General features: G+C 41.3%; 2 pseudogenes; one reads left to right on the top strand and one right to left on the bottom strand.

Annotated features, from left to right (window-relative positions):
- Positions 1 to 725: 725 nt before the first annotated feature.
- LOC129539822 (splicing factor 3A subunit 1 pseudogene) lies at positions 726 to 3237 on the top strand (annotated as a pseudogene).
- Positions 3238 to 4295: 1058 nt separating this feature from the next.
- LOC148776183 (proteasome maturation protein-like) lies at positions 4296 to 5941 on the bottom strand (annotated as a pseudogene).
- Positions 5942 to 14130: the final 8189 nt, after the last annotated feature.

The raw sequence follows: 14130 nt of genomic DNA, 5'->3' as shown, positions 1-14130 counted from the left end.
GAACTATAGGAAACTGCTGGACAAAGAAACTTATTTCTGAATCAACAGATATGTCGCAAGTAATTTTAAAAAGAGAGAAAGATGGAGAGAAACAGACACTATGAGCTCTAAGTTACAAGGCCCATAAAGCAGAAACAGAATGATAGGTTGAGAACACCAAGCTTGTTTTGCTGAGTACCAGAGAAACCGCAGATAAAGAAATAACTCACTTATAGCCCCTCACTAAGCATCATGCAGGTGCAGGCACATTGAGGGACTAGAATGACATAGTGAGCTTTACACCTCAAAGATGAAAGCCTACCACAAGTTTCATAATGAGTCCTTCCCATTTTGCAAATGTAACACATGACAAGATATGTAGAACAATCACATTTGGATAGTATACTCTTTAAAAATTTGTTTTCCACCATTCATTCCTGGATGCTGTGGTTTTTCCCGTGGTCATGTATGGATGTGAGAGTTGGACTGTGAAGAAAGCTGATCACCGAAGAATTGATGCTTTTGAACTGTGATGCTGGAGGAGACTCTTGAGAGTCCCTTGAACTGCAAGGAGATCCAACCAGTCCATTCTAAAGGAGATCAATCCTGGGTGTTCATTGGAAGGACTGATGCTAAAGCTGAAACTGCAATACTTTGGCCACCTCATGGGACGAGTTGACTCACTGGAAAAGACTGATGCTAGGAGGGATTGGGGGTGGGAGGAGATGGGGACGACAGAGAATGAGATGGCTGGATGGCATCACCAACTCAAGGAGTTCAAGGAGGGCAAGGCTCAGGAGCCCTCGGCCGCTATCCCCAAGGTCATGCAGCAGCAGCAGCAGGCCTCCCAGCAGCAGCTGCCCCAGAAGGTTCAAGCCCAAGTGATACAAGAGACCATTGTGCCCAAAGAGCCCCCTCCCGAGTTTGAGTTCATCGCAGACCCCCCTTCCATCTCAGCCTTCGACCTGGACGTGGTGAAGCGGATGGCTCAGTTTGTGGCCAGGAACGGGCGCCAGTTTCTGACTCAGCTGATGCAGAAGGAGCAGCGCAACTACCAGTTCGACTTCCTCCGCCCGCAGCACAGCCTCTTCAACTACCTCACGAAGCTGGTGGAGCAGTACACCAAGATCTTGATTCCACCCAAAGGCTTATTTACCAAACTCAAGAAAGAGGCGGAGAACCCCCGGGAAGTTCTGGACCAGGTGTGTTACCGCGTGGAGTGGGCCAAGTTCCAGGAGCGTGAGAGGAAGAAGGAAGAGGAGGAGAAGGAGAAGGAGCGGATCGCCTACGCTCAGATCGACTGGCATGACTTCGTGGTGGTGGAAACAGTGGACTTCCAACCCAACGAGCAAGGGAACTTCCCCCCGCCCACCACCCCGGAGGAGCTGGGGGCCCGGATCCTCATTCAGGAGCGCTACGAGAAGTTTGGGGAGAGCGAGGAGGTCGAGATGGAGGTTGAGTCCGATGAGGAGGATGAAAAACAGGAAAAGACAGAGGAGCCGCCGTCCCAGCTGGACCAGGACACCCAAGTGCAAGACATGGACGAGGGTTCGGATGATGAAGAAGAAGGGCAGAAAGCGCCCCCACCTCCGGAGACACCCATGCCACCTCCGCTGCCTCCAACTCCAGACCAGGTCATTGTCCGGAAGGATTATGACCCAAAAGGTTCCAAGCCCCTGCCTCCAGCCCCTTCTCCCGATGAGTATCTTGTGTCCCCCATCACTGGGGAGAAGATCCCTGCCAGCAAGATGCAGGAGCACATGCGCATTGGGCTCCTCGACCCCCGTTGGCTGGAGCAGCGGGATCGCTCCATCCGTGAGAAGCAGAGTGATGATGAGGTGTATGCGCCAGGTCTGGATATCGAGAGCAGCTTGAAGCAGCTGGCCGAGCGGCGTACTGACATCTTTGGTGTGGAGGAAACGGCCATCGGTAAGAAGATTGGCGAGGAGGAGATCCAGAAGCCCGAAGAGAAGGTGACCTGGGATGGCCACTCTGGCAGCATGGCCCGGACCCAGCAGGCTGCCCAGGCCAACATCACCCTCCAGGAGCAGATTGAGGCCATCCACAAGGCAAAGGGCCTGGTGCCGGAGGATGACACCAAAGAGAAGATCGGCCCAAGCAAGCCCAACGAGATCCCCCAGCAACCGCCACCGCCACCGCCGTCCTCAGCCACCAACATCCCCAGCTCGGCCCCTCCCATTACGTCGGTTCCCCGGCCGCCTGCAATGCCGCCTCCCGTCCAGACCACGGTCGTGTCCGCGGTGCCCGTCATGCCCCGGCCCCCGATGGCGTCTGTGGTCCGGCTGCCCCCAGGCTCGGTGATCGCCCCCATGCCGCCCATCATCCACGCGCCCAGGATCAACGTGGTGCCCATGCCTCCCTCGGCCCCTCCCGTCATGGCACCTCGCCCACCACCCATGATTGTGCCGACAGCTTTTGTGCCCGCCCCACCCGTCGCACCTGTCCCCGCTCCAGCCCCCATGCCGCCTGTCCACCCCCTGCCTCCCATGGAAGACGAGCCTGCCTCTAAGAAACTGAAGACCGAGGACAGCCTCATGCCCGAGGAGGAGTTTCTGCGCAGAAACAAGGGTCCAGTGTCCATCAAAGTCCAGGTGCCCAACATGCAGGATAAGACGGAATGGAAACTGAATGGACAGGTGCTGGTCTTCACCCTCCCCCTCACAGACCAGGTCTCTGTCATCAAGGTGAAGATTCACGAAGCCACGGGCATGCCAGCAGGGAAACAGAAGCTGCAGTACGAGGGCATTTTTATCAAGGATTCCAACTCGCTGGCTTACTACAACATGGCCAACAGCGCCGTCATCCACCCGGCGCTCAAGGAGAGAGGCGGGAGGAAGAAGTAGAAGAGAGAAACCTGCTGTCAGGCCCTCGCCACTGCCGTTTTGCCTCTCCTGCCCCCCACTCCCTGGGCCTGAGCCAGGAGACCCTGACTTGCACATTTGTGTCCCTCTTACTAAGTTTGGAAATTCAGATTGGCCTGCAGAGTTCCCCACCCCACCCCCCAGCATTGATTGTAGAGGGCTTTCTCAGGCTCCCCTCCCCAGTGGTCCCTGGAATCCCTTTGTATTCAAGTCTTGGTTTGAGGGCATTCATTTCTTTGGCAGCCTGTTAGGAAACGTGAACCCAGGGATGTCCTGTAGGGTGTTATCATGGTGCCAAGTGGCTCCTAGAGTATGGTTGTCATCATTGTTAATCATTTTGTATTTTGCCATGGGCTAATAAACCTCTTCAACCCTTCTTATGAAAAAAAAAAAAAAAACTGGACATAAGTTTGAGTTAACTGCGGGACTTGGTGATGGACAGGGAGGCCTGGCGTGCTGTGATTCACGGGGTCGCAAAGAGTCGGACATGACTGAGTGACTGAACTGAACTGAACTGATTGATTCCCGGACCCCCTACCCCTCTTGCTCCCTGCTTCCCAGGTAAAATACCCCACTCAACTGCCTATCCAGGAGACATATCTGAGCTTTGCTTCCTGTCTCTTTATTTGGCCACACTGCAATGAAGCCTTTACATTCTGGAAGAGACTATTGCCTCAGCATTTGGTCTTGCCATTGTGCAGTGAGCAAAAAGTCACTTGCTCTGCTACAAAATCCTTTATACTAAAGAGACATATTTACTAAATGCAATGTTTATAACTGACTTTGTTCCTGATTTTTTTAATATAAAAATAAGTGTGGCGTTTGTGAGAAAGTTGGAAAAATTTAAACAATAGATCTTTTCTGATATTAAAGATTTATTAAGTTTTTCAAATAATAATGACATCATGGCTATCTTTAAAAAGGTTATTGACTTTCAGAGAAACACACTGAAATATTTACAGACGAAATAATATATCTTACACTTATGCAGGAATGATAAGGGGAAGTAAGCAGGGTACAGAATACCAGATGGGCCAGGTGTCAATAACTGTTGATGATAGATAAGGATTTCATTATATTCTTCTATTTCTATATATGGTTAAAGCTTTCTATAATAAATAATTTAAAATAAATATGCAAAGTGGCATGGTATATAAGTAAAGTTTTTGACACAAGAAGATACAACTGTGTTCCTTTAATTATTGAGTGTTGGGTCATTTTCTAAGTGTTTTGAAACTTTTAAAATCAGACAAAAACATAATATTTGAGGTTTATTGCCTTTAGTGTATGTTGTATTGGCAGAGGTGTTTTCAGAATTTACATTTTTGGCAAAAATTCTCATGTATCAATACTTCTAATGTTGTGTATGTTACAGTAGAAAGGCAACTATAAATAAGATGCAGCGCTTCTACTTTAATTAATAGCACAACTTTATTATAGTAAGCCAAATTTATATTCCACCATCAAGAGGGGTTCTTTCATTACATCATTTTATGGTGGATCATTAAAAATACCTTAATAGCTTCTTCATTACCCCTTAACATAATCAGTGAAAGATTTGAAGCTGGAACAAAATGGAAGATGCTGAACACGCTGCATTGTCTTGAACTTCATTTGTAACTTTAGTAGAGCAAATAGACCCTAAATGTTTCTTAATGTGGATAAATTCATTTTATTTCCATTGAACATTTTATTTTGGTATACTAGTCAGCTGGGGCTGCCATTAAAAAAGAAAGAAAGAAAAAAAAAATACCAACTGAATGACCTAAACAATAGATGCTTATTTTCTCACATTCTGAAGGTTCGAAGTCTGAAATCATGATGCTGGCAGGGTTAGTTTCTCCTAAGGTCTCTGTCCTTCGCTCCTCTTGTTGTACTGACATCAGGCATTGGATTAGGGTCTTTATGGCCACATCTAATCTTAATGACCTTCTTAAAGGCCCTATCTCCAAATATGGTCATCCTGGGGATTAGAGCTTCAATATATGATTTTGGGGAATACTGTTGGGTTCCGGGTACAGGGGGATTCTTTACCACTGAGCCACCAGGGAATCAGAAAATACCTCTGTCAATATAATATACACTAAAAGCATGAAGCTTCAAATATTACATTTTTGTATGATTTTAAATGATTCAAAACACTTAGCAAATTTCCCAACAATTAAAGGAACACTGCTGCTGCTGCTGCTAAGTCGCTTTGGTCGGGTCTGACTCTGTGTGACCCCATAGACGCCAGTCCACCAGACTCCTCCGTCCCTGGGATTCTCCAGGCAAGAATACTGGAATGGGTTGCCATTTCCTTCTCCTAAAGGAACAAGCTATGTCTTATCTCAAAAACTTTATATATCTTAACATAATGTTACTTTGCGTATTTATTTTAAATTATTTATTGTAAAAAACTGTAACCATATATAGAAATAGAAGAATATAATAAAATCCTTCACCATTACCCATCATTGGCAGTTATTAACACCTGGTCCATCTTGTGTTATATACCCTACCTACTTCCCCTTATCATTTCTGAGCAGATATAAAATGCAAGATTAAAATATAAGATTCAGTTCAGTTCAGTCACTCAGTCGTGACTGACTCTTTGCAACCCCAGCCTCCCTGTCCATCACCAACTCCCGGAGTTCACTCAAACTCATGTCCATCTAGTCGGTGATGCCATCCAGCCATCTCATTCTCTGTCGTCCCTGTCTCCTCCCGCCCCCAATCCCTCCCAGCATCAGAGTCTTTTCCAGTGAGTCAACTCATCCCATGAGGTGGCCAAAGTATTGGAGTTTCAGCTTCAGCATCAGACCTTCCAATGAACACCCAAGACTGATCTCCTTTAGAATGGACTGGGTGGATCTCCTTGCAGTCCAAGGGACTTTCAAGAGTCTTCTCCAGCACCACAGTTCAAAAGCATCAAGATTAGGTGTCTCTAAAAATTCAAGAGGATGACTGGGCAAAAGTTAATTTTTCACATAAGAAAAACATTTCCAAAGAATATCATGACTTTCGAAAGGTCCACCTGCTGAAAGTTCAGTAATTGGAAAACTGCCCTTTGGCTGAGATCCAAGTTCTCCAGCATCCATTTTCAGCCTGTCCTCTACATAGCTTCTTAGCCCCCTGGACCCTCACTTCCAATTTTGGGAGCTAATTCCTCACATCCGGTGTCACACTTCTTTTGTTTGTTTTTAATACACAGATTTGTGGTCAAAAAGATGCTTCACATTATATATCATTAGAGAAATGCAAATAAAAACAGCAATGAAATACCACTACACACCTAGAAAAATGGGTGAAATCCAGAACTGACACCACCAGATGCTGGTGAAGTATAGAGAATCAAGAGTTCTCATTCATTTCTCGTGGAAATGAAAAATGATAGCCATTTTGGAAGACAGTTTGGTGGCATTTAACAAAACTAAACATAGAATCCAGCAAACTCACTCCTTGGTATTTACCTGAAAGAACTGAAAATGTATACCCACACAAAAGCCTTTTATGGATATTTACTTCAGCTTTATTCACAAATGCCAAAATTTGGAAGTGACCTTGATGCCCATCAGTAGGAGAATAGATAAATAAACGGTGGAGCATCCAGACAATGAAATATTATTTATCACTAAAAAGAAATAGCTATCAAGTTAAAATACATGGAGGAAACTTAAATGCATAATACTAAGTGAAAGAAGCTAATCCAAAAATTTTACATACTGTATGATTCTAATTAGATGCTATTCAGAAAAAAGACAAAATTATAGATATTTTCAGTGATTGCCACTTAAAATGGAAACCACTAAAGTGGTTGCTTAAGGGGAAAGGATATGTGAATAGGTAAAGCAGGGCTTTAGGGCAGTGCAGATACCGGGAATGATACCATAATGATATATATATTTCAATATATAGATACATTTGCCAAAACTCATAGAATGCACAACACCAAGAATGAATTTTAATGTAAGCTTTAAACTTCAGATACATGCATGCATGCTGTCATTTCAGTCATGTCCAACTCTTTGGGACCCTATGGACTGTAGACCACCAGGCTTCTCTGTCCATGGGATTCTCCAGGCAAGAATACTGGAATGAGTTGCCATGACCTCCTCCAGGGGATCTTTCTGACCCAATGATCGAACCCTGGTCTTTTATGTTTCCTGCTTTGGCAGGCGGGTTTTTAACCTACCACCTGGGAACTTCAGGTAATTATGATATATCACTGTGGGTACATCAGTCATAACAGATATACCATGGTGGTGAGGGGTGTTGATAATGGGGAAGCTATGCCTGCATGGGGACAAGGAATATGGGAAATCTCCACACTTTCTGTTCTAAAAAAATATGCTCTATTTTTAAAACATAATAAAATTTTTAAAGTTTTCAAAGTTTGAATCCCATCCCTTTTACTTACCATGAGATTTTGAATGAATTAATATCTATGAAGTCCAGTATGTATACCTGTCTATAAAATGGAATATCAAAAGTATATGCCTTTCAAAATGATTTAGCATAATTTAAAATAAAAATATAAGAATTTTACAAAATGCTTTCAGGTACATATTTGTGCTAAATTGATAGGAGGCTTTCAGCTGGGACATAAGTGAGAAACAAAAGGTGCAGCTAGGAGGCCATTTATTCCTTTATAGTACTTCTATAAGGGGATCATAGAAATACTGATTTCCGTTGATTATAGATTCCCAAGATCCCAATATGAGATTTAGTCTATAATGTTTGCATAATTTTAGAAATCACTCTTTTGATGAGGCAATACATATTCATGGTATACATTTCAAACTTAGCTAAATAATATATAGTGAAAATAAATCCCCCTACTCCTTTCTTCAACCAAAAATCTATATTCTATCTAATATAGTTTTATTAGTAAGAACTTTGGTGATTTTTTTGCACTTAAAAATAAAAGATTTTCCAGAGCGATGTTTTAGTACCTTTACATACTTTCCCCCTAATTTTCAAAACATCATTTCGAATAAACTCATATTCCCACTGTGTAGATGAAACTGATGCTGAAAATGATTAAGAAGCTGCTCAGAACCGTGAGCTAGGATTTACCCCATATCCTTGCGGTTGTGATTCAAAAACCAAAGGTTTTAAACTTGACTAATCAGCTTTATTAAGCTGAGTCCTTGAGTAAAAATTTATTTATTCTCTTACCTAAAATAATATTTTCTGATCTCTATGAAGTTTTACTTTGATTTTTTGTTCCCTACACCCCTTTCTCCCCTACCCCCTCCTGAAACCTCCTAAGAATTGCCATTTTCTAGGATTTCAGGATGAGACTCTCTATACAACCACATTTTAAACTTTTTTCTAACTTTAGAAATGAGACCATGAGAATTTTAGACAGCTTTTCTTCAGATTCAATTTTGATCATATATAAAACTCTTTCAGCCTTCTCAGGTCCTTTCATGAACAGGCTCAGAAGTAAGGCACCTTGTTTGATGAATTTCAAGTCTCACAAAATGCACTGCTCACTTTCAAGTATATTCATTCATAGCCATTCCTTTTCTATACCTCAAAGTCAAGAAAGGTATTTTTATAAAAGAATTTTCCAACCTACCACTGCTAATTCCATATGAATACAGTAGGGAAATAAGAGAAATACCCAAAGGAAGCACCATTTGCTCATGTTCAATCAAAATAAAATATCAAGTCATATTCATTTCCCTTACTATTAAACACAGATATTAAAAAAATATATAAGAGTTAAATGTGATTTCAGAAGTTCCTGTTTTTGTAATAACTAACACTAACTGGTGTGTCCTAAGACAGTGTGGTATAACGGCAAGCAAGCAGCTGGATGACGATTTTAGGCATCCATTCACTAGTCTTCAAATTTAGCTTCCATAAAATCACCTTAATATCTACTGGGGCTATAAGAACCCTCAGTGATATGTATTAAAAGTTTTATAAACTGTAAAGCACATAAAGTGGAGGATGTATTATCTCTGAAAAAAGGTATGTTTTTTGGTAAGAGAGTTTTGTCGCAAAATCTCATTCCTTGTTCACAGTGTTTAAAAAGCTATACAAATATTTAAAATCAGTTCCAAATTTGGCATATGAATTTTATCTATGGCAGGGAAGATGGAAGGTAATCCCACAACAGAGTAATGCAAGTTCCAGGTACAAAGACTCTGTGAATTTTAGCATCATCATCTAGAGTACTAGGAGTAGAGTGACAAAACTCAAAGAAGCCCTTTCAGAAGGGAAATGGAGAATATGAGATACAAAGTTTCATGTCCAATGTAACAAAAAATAATCAACTAAATACTAAATAATTTGTTTAAAACAACAAAAATCATTTTTGGTGAAAACTCTTGACTCACTGGAAAAGAGTCTGATGCTGGGAGGGATTGGGGGTGGGAGGAGAAGGGGACAACAGAGAATGAGATGGCTGGATGGCATCACAGACTCGATGGACATGAGTTTGAGTGAACTGTGGGAGTTGGTGATGGACAGGGAGGCCTGGCGTGCTGTGATTCATGGGGTCGAAAAGAGTCAGACACAACTGAGTGACTGAACTGAACTGAACCGAACTACAACCCAGAATCCAAGGCTGCCAGATCAGCTTTTCTTTTTCTTAATGTTTATATGTATTATCTCTGAAGCTGTCATACTGGAGTCTCCGCTAGTGTGTAGCTCAGCAGTGGAACCATGTGGGAACAGATAGCCCTGACCAGACTACCTCAATTCATACCATGTATGTAATTCTCAAGACCAGTTCTGGTGCTAATCAACCTTCTGAGATTTTCAGCTTGGCAACAGATGCCAGGCAATTTGTATCTATAAATAATAAATATCCAAGTTGGACCTGATAACTTTTTTTTCAAATAATTATTTATTTTTGGCTGTGTTGCTGTGAGGGCTTTTCTCTAGTTGCCGTGTGCAGGCTTCTCATTGTGGCTTCTCTTGTTGCAGAGCAAGGGCTCTAGATGTATAGGTTTCAGTAATTATAACACATGGACTCAGTAGTTGCAGCTCCCAGGCTCTAGAGCACAGGCTCAATAGTTGTGGCATCTGGGCTTGGTTGCTCCACAGGATGTGATATCTTCCTGGATCAGGGATTGAACCCTCATCCATGCAGGTGGATTTTTCACCACTGAGCCACTAGGGAAGACACTGATCACTTTTACCTTTAACATTTATGATGTATTTATGCTGTTGCTGTTAACTGCTACTTTGAAGGCAAATATAATCCCCTGGAGAAAGGAATGGGTACCCATTCCACTGTTCTTCCATGCAGAATACCATGGATAAAGGAGCCTAGTGGCTTACAGCCCATGGAGTCGCAAAGAGTTAAGACACAAATGAATGAGTAATACTTACTTACTTACTGATAAAGAATAAAACTTTTCAATAAAAAATTTTAGAAAACGAATATCAGGCCCAAAGATAATGTTGATTCATTGAGTGAGTGCTAAACTGGACAGTTAATGAATATGGAATTAAGAAAGCTTTATAAGATAAATAGTTCCTGCCTCTTTTTAAAGATAAATGAAAGTGCATTAGGACTTAGCTGATGTCTTGAAATCAAAGAAAAGTGCAAATATAAACACATTTATTTTTGTAGGAGATCTATTCCTAGCATGTGTAAGGTACTATTTTATGAATCCAACGTTTCTAAGTTAAAGCGGCTTGATATTCACATTTCAAAAGTTGAGGAGTCATTTAATGTTGATAATTTTTGCTAAATATATCTTATTTATAAATTCTGAGTTTTTTTCTTAACTTGATAAAGCCTGGTAGTTTTATTTATTCTTCAATCTAGACAGACAAGCCTACTTGAGATAAGGCATTTTTGTCACTGGCGTATTTACTCAATGTTGTCAGGATGAAAACTGTGAAAATAATTTTCATAAAAACAATTTTGGCATTCATCATCATATTGCATAAACACCAAGAGAACTGAAACTGGGAAGCTGTAATTTAGACAAGCTGACCAGCAGTTACCAATTCCTAAGATTAAAATTCGATTTTCATACATTGAACCAGAGGAAAGAAGTTATCAGAAAATTTGACAATACCCTTAGAGCTCATCTTAACTTTCCCTCAAATTTTGTATTGTGGATAAATCCTTTCATATTTTGGAGCTTCTAATGTGTAAAATGAGGAGGTTGTACACATGGGTCCCTACAAAGCCCCTTTTAAAATTTTATTTGAATACATTAAAAACGAACTTTAGATTTACATAACTTCAGGAATAGTACAAGAGTTTTCCTGTATCTCTCATGCAGCTTTCTAATGTTATTTTATAAAACTATAGTAAAATAATGAAGAACAAGAAATTAATGTTAATGCAATATTATTAACTAAACTACAGAACTTATTTGAATTTCATGAAGTTTCCACTAATATCATTTTTCTTTTGTAGCATGCTGTACAAGATCTCACATTATATTGAGTTGTTATTTATATTTGTTATACAATCTATGGCAGTTCCTTAGCTTTTCTTGTCTTTTATGCTTAAGACACTTTTGTAGAATATTCATCAACAATGTTATAGAAGGCCCTTAATATGGGGATCATCTGTTGTTTTCTCATGGTTAGAATGAAGTTGCACATTACTGTCAAAAATAACACATACATAATGTTGTATCCTTCTTGTTATTTCACATCAAAGGACTCGTGACGTCTCTATGTCTTATTCCTAGTTATGTTTACCTGGATCACTTGGTTAAGATGGTGTCTGCTAAAGTTATCATTCTTCCCAATGTAGTTGATAAATACCTTGGGAGACACACACTTGAGGTTATGCAAATCTTTTCCTCTTCAAACCTTTTCCCAACATTTCTCTAATTTTAGTATTCATCAGTGGATTTTTGTCTGTAACAAATTATGGCTGAAGTTACTGCCTGACAATAGTCCTTAATTTCCCTTGTTGCTTCTATGTTTTCATTAGAATTCTGCTATAGGAAAGGCTTGTCATGTTTCCATCATTTATTACTCCTTGGAAGGAAAGTTATGACCAACCTAGATAGCATATTAAAAAGCAGAGACATTACTTTGCCAACAATGGTCCATCTAGTCAAGGCTATGGTTTTTCCCGTGGTCATGTATGGATGTGAGAGTTGGACTGTGAAGAAAGCTGATCACCGAAGAATTGATGCTTTTGAACTGTGGTGCTGGAGAAGACTCTTGAGAGTCCCTTGGACTGCAAGGAGATCCAACCAGTCCATTCTAAAGGAGATCAATCCTGGGTGTTCATTTGAAGGACTGATGCTAAAGCTGAAACTCCAATACTTTGGCCACCTCATGCGACGAGTTGACTCACTGGAAAGGACTCTGATGCTGGGAGGGATTGGGGGCGGGAGGAGATGGGGATTACAGATAATGAGATGGCTGGATGGCATCACTGACTCGATGGACATGAGTTTGAGTGAACCCTGGGAGTTGGTGATGGAGGGGGAGGCCTGGCGTGCTGTGATTCATGGGGTCGCAAAGAGTCGGACACAACTGAGCAACTGAACTGAACTGAGCTATTATTATTTTATTCTTTTGAAAAACTCATTCCAGTTCTGTCTAGGGCTCCCTAGGGTGGCTCTGTGTTGTTGCTGTTGTTTTTTTTCTTTGTAAAACTCTTTACTTTCTGGAACCAGAAAAAGTTTCAGATTCTTCTGGGTCCTAGGTGATCTAATTGTGATCAGAATATCATGGCTTCTAGGCCATACTAACAGACAGAATAAGAAAATGTGTTTGTGTACTAACCTCTGCATGGGTGAACACACTGAATGTCTATTGTTCTATTTATTAATCTATTATAAACCAATTTATACAGATACCTCAAATTCAAATCCATCACTGCATAGTTTATTCTAGCCTTCCTTCTTTCCTTATTTATAAATTCTTTCTTTGAAAATGAGAAATGTGAGACCTGGCTCTCAATTTAAAACACTATTTTTCATATTTGTCAGTTTCAATACACACATAAAATAGGTTCAGAATTGCTAAATCATACCCCTACAAAGAACAATTCTCCTAACCAGAGTTTATGTTGTCTTTGTGTGTGTCAGTTGTTCAGTTGTGTCCAGATTTTTGCAACCCCATGGACTGTAGTCCACCAGGCTACTCTGTCCATGCGATTCTCCAGGCAAGAGTACTGGAGTGGGTAACCATTCCCTTTCCCAAGGGACTTTCCCAACCCAGGAATCGAATCCCAGTCTCCTGCATTGGAGGCAGATACTTTACCGTCTGAGCCACCAGGGAAGACCTTATTTTGTCTTTATCTTACAGTATTTCCCTCCCACAGTTTCTTATATTAGTTCTTGACTTCTCCACTTTTTTCAGTGTGGGATATGTTATTCATTTGTGATGCAGTTAGGTTTACTTGCTGGTATTTGTAGTAAATTTTTGGTTCCCATCATATCGTGGTTGGTTTATTTACTTTTTTTTTATTGGAGGCTAAACAGTCCATTCTAAAGGAGATCAATCCTGGGTGTTCATTGGAAGGACTGATGCCAAAGCTGAAACTCCAATACTTTGGCCACCTCATGCGACGAGTTGACTCACTGGAAAAGAGTCTGATGCTAGGACGGCTTGGGGGTGGGAGGAGACAGGGACGACAGAGAATGAGATGGCTGGATGGCATCACCGACTCTGTGGACATGAGTTTGAGTGAACTCCGGGAGTTGGTGATGCACAGGGAGGCCTGGCGTGCTGTGATTCATGGGGTCGTGGAGAGTCGGACACGACTGAGCAACTGAACTGAACTGAACTGAATTATTTTACAATATTATATTGGTTGGTTTTGCCATACATTGACATGAATCCGCCCCGGGTGTACATTAGTTCCCCTTCCTGAACACCCCTCCCACCTCCCTCCTCACTTCCTCCCTAAGGGTCATCCCCGCACACCAGTCCCGAGCATCCTGTAACATGCATCCACACTGAACTGGTGATTGGTTTCATATATGACAACATACATGTTTCAATGACATTCTCCCAAATCATCCCACCCTCACCCTCTCCCACAGGGTCCCAAAGACTTTTCTATACATCTGTGCCTCTTTTGCTGTCTCATATACAGGGTTACATTTGCATCTTTCTAAATTCCATATATATGCATTAGTATACTGTATTGGTGTTTTTCTTTCTGGTTTACTTCACTCTGTATAATAGGCTCCAGTTTCAGCCACCTCATTAGAACTGATTCAAATGCATTCTTTTTAATGGTTGAGTAATACTCCATTGTGTATATGTACCAAATCTTTCTTATCCATTCGTCTGCAGTTGGACATCTAGGTTGTTTCCATGTCCTGGCTATTAT

This window comes from Moschus berezovskii, chromosome 11, assembly GCF_049115385.1.
Source record: "Moschus berezovskii isolate FMDL1 chromosome 11, NW_MosBer_1.0, whole genome shotgun sequence".
Taxonomy (NCBI): Eukaryota; Metazoa; Chordata; class Mammalia; order Artiodactyla; family Moschidae; genus Moschus; species Moschus berezovskii.
Note: the sequence above shows the minus strand (reverse complement) of the source record. Positions and strands in the feature narration are given on the sequence as shown.